We start from the raw sequence: 3,015 nt of genomic DNA on the forward strand, positions 1-3,015 counted from the left end.
ATCAAAGCTACATCACCTTCTACTCCTTTAGATTACTTTCTTTGTTGTAAACATACAGTAACATCAACACTTTAAGATAAAACCCCTAAAATAAAAAGTAAACCCCCAACCCTCTCCTGCCTACACAGTTCTGCCTTTGAGCCTGAAATGAAAGAGTGGCAGATATTTAGCCACATCACTTAACACATTCCTGGAAGGCATTTGGATGCTGTGGTGAAAAGGGGTGTATACCAACCAACATAAGACAACAAAGCCTAAATTATGTAACTCGTGGCTGGCACTACAGATATCCAAACTGAGACCTCCTTGGGTGTCCATTTCTCTTCCAGCACAGCTTAAACTCAGCAACTGTGGTGACCTTTACAGTGCTGAGAGCAGAAGGAGATAATGATGCCTGTAGGCTTAAAGCATGAAATGACAGTTACAAGGGCTGTGTTCTGAGGGAGAAGCCAGGGTGTCCTCCAAAGCAAAATGATGGATTTGGAAGAATGTATCATTCCCTGTACCTTAGATCAGGTGCCTCCTTCTTCCTTTTCTACCTGAGAAACTAGTTAATTGCTGTTGCCTTTTAAATAACCATTACATACTGGGTTTCTAATATCACATCAGCATGAATTAATGTTTTCACATTTCCTATGGCTCCAACACCATCAGCTGGCACATGTCATCACAGTTTCATGGCACAATTTCTGTTCCAAGGTACTCCATGGACTTGGCTCTATGTTATTTAAACTACAGACAGATGTCGTCTTCTAAAACAACTTAAGATGTTACTATGTCTTACCCCTGCCCTCACTACTGCTAACAAAGCAACTTGTTTGAGTGCTCCCTAACCTACTTCAGGCACAATCAACACAGTTAGTGTATGGCTCCTATTTAAATTGTTTGAACTCAGCTGATTCTGCTTGAAGTGGGTTAGGGAGCACTCAAACAGCTGGGAGAACTACCCGGGTAGTAATCAATGCCCAAGGGACTCTATAAACAGCTTGAAAAGAGAACAGCAGGGCACAAACGTTTCAAACCTCTGCAGCTGTTTGCAAATTGAATGTCTGCAGAGAGCCTGTAAGCTGCACATGAGCTATTGCAATAGATTTCCAGATGAGATGTTCTCTCTCCTCAGCTGTAACAACTAGCAGTGTCTTAAAAAAATAAAATGAAATGAAAGTTGTGAATTATAAGAAAGTTTATGGTGATGTGCCCATATAGCATACGAGCAGATATTCTCTGAGCCCAGTGCAGCATATTGTGCAACAGCATGGGAGAGGGGAAATTTTGGCCAGGAAAGTCAAAGCATATTCTTTCTTTTATCTGTTGGATGCTAAAGCAGCGCCTTCCATGTGCTGTTTGATTTCACCGGCCAGACGAGGGGGGCAGACAATTTCCATCGTGCTCCAATCCCCAGCTCTGGAGGTACTTATTAGAGTCTGAAAATTCACTGTTTCAACCCACCGATAAGGGAGCCCATCCAACAAGCATATTGGGCTCCCTTCCATCATGCTCTGTATCTTCCAAAATCTCCAAGGGGAACAGAACGAACAAATATGTTGAGCGAGTGTGCTCAGTTTGTGGCAAACGGCAGAACAACCCCCCCAGGACATATGCACAGTCTATAGCCATCGCACCAACACTGGGTATGAGGACCAGAGGATGAATCTCATTAATTTTCTTCCACAGGCCTTCAGTCAGCACAAGCTGCTGGTAGAGTAACGTGGAGCTGGGAGCGGGGGATAGGAAACTGCCCCCTCATGGGAAACACGCTTGCTCTGTAGTTCATGCTCAGGCCAAGGCATCTGGAGGAGCTATTTCTGGCATCACCACGCACTCCCAGCGTGACCAGGGCTGAGTCACACATCATTATCCCGTATGCAAATTAGATGTCAACAACTTTGCAGGTGATGTTTGTTGCAGCCCATTTTTTATTTTTTATTTTTTTGTTTAAAGTGCTCAAGTGTACCAGTACATGGTATTCTGGGCTGACCTGGAGGATCTGTGGGCTGTAGCGCAGCCACCTGCACCCAAAGAAACAGTGTTTTATATTTTTACAAGTGATTGGTTCCACATTGGTGTTTTTTCCGGGGGCAAACCCCACCTTCACTGAGACGTGAACCGAGGCAGGTCTTGCTCTGAGGGGCAGCAGCATCTGCAGTGTTTGCTGGGGATGGGGAGCCTTTTATTCCCCCTGCAATAATGCGTCGTAGCCTTTGCCATCATATGTGGCTTGGAAGAATCACAGAATATCCTGAGTTGGAAGGGACCCACAAGAATCCTCAAGTCCAACTTCTGGACCTGTACAGGACATCCCCAAGAGCCACATTACGTGACCGAGAATATTTTCCAAACATTTCTTGAGCTCTGTCAGGCCGGTGTTGTGACCATTTTTCTGGGGACCCTGTTCCAGCACCCAACCACTCTCTGTGTGACGAACCTCTGCCTAATATCCAACCTAATTTTTTTAATATCTAACTTAAGAAGATTTTAAACTGATGAAATCCATCATGTCAGGCCATGTAGCACTGGTTGATGTGGATGAAGGAGTATTCTCACAAGCAAGAGAGTGAGTGCGAGGCCTGTGCATGTTGTCAGTGGTGTGGAACAACGAATGGAACGTGTTGGCTTTAGCTGGGGTTATTTTCTTCACAGTGTCTAGTAGCTAGTTGGGATTTGTGCTGAGCACAGGGTTCATAATTCAGAGATGTGCATTTTGGAAAACGGGAGTTCAGTTTGGAAGGGGCAACCCAGGCAGGTGGTGGAGTCCCCATCGCTGGAGGTGTTTTAGCAAAGACGGAAGGTGGTGTGGTCGTGCTGGATGGTAGGCTGGACTCGAAGACGTCCGAGCTCTTTCCCAAGCTCATTGACTGGGTAGTGCCGAGTTCACCACCCAGCCCCGAGCGCGGCTCTCTACCACAGCCCACCACCGGCTGCTCCCTCACGCCGCGCCCGCGGGCGGGCCCTGACCCGACATGGCGGCCCGGGCGCGGGCGGCGGCGCAGGCGCGGGGGGCGGCGCTGGCGGCGG

This window comes from Parus major, chromosome 2 (genome assembly GCF_001522545.3).
Source record: "Parus major isolate Abel chromosome 2, Parus_major1.1, whole genome shotgun sequence".
Lineage (NCBI taxonomy): Eukaryota > Metazoa > Chordata > Aves > Passeriformes > Paridae > Parus > Parus major.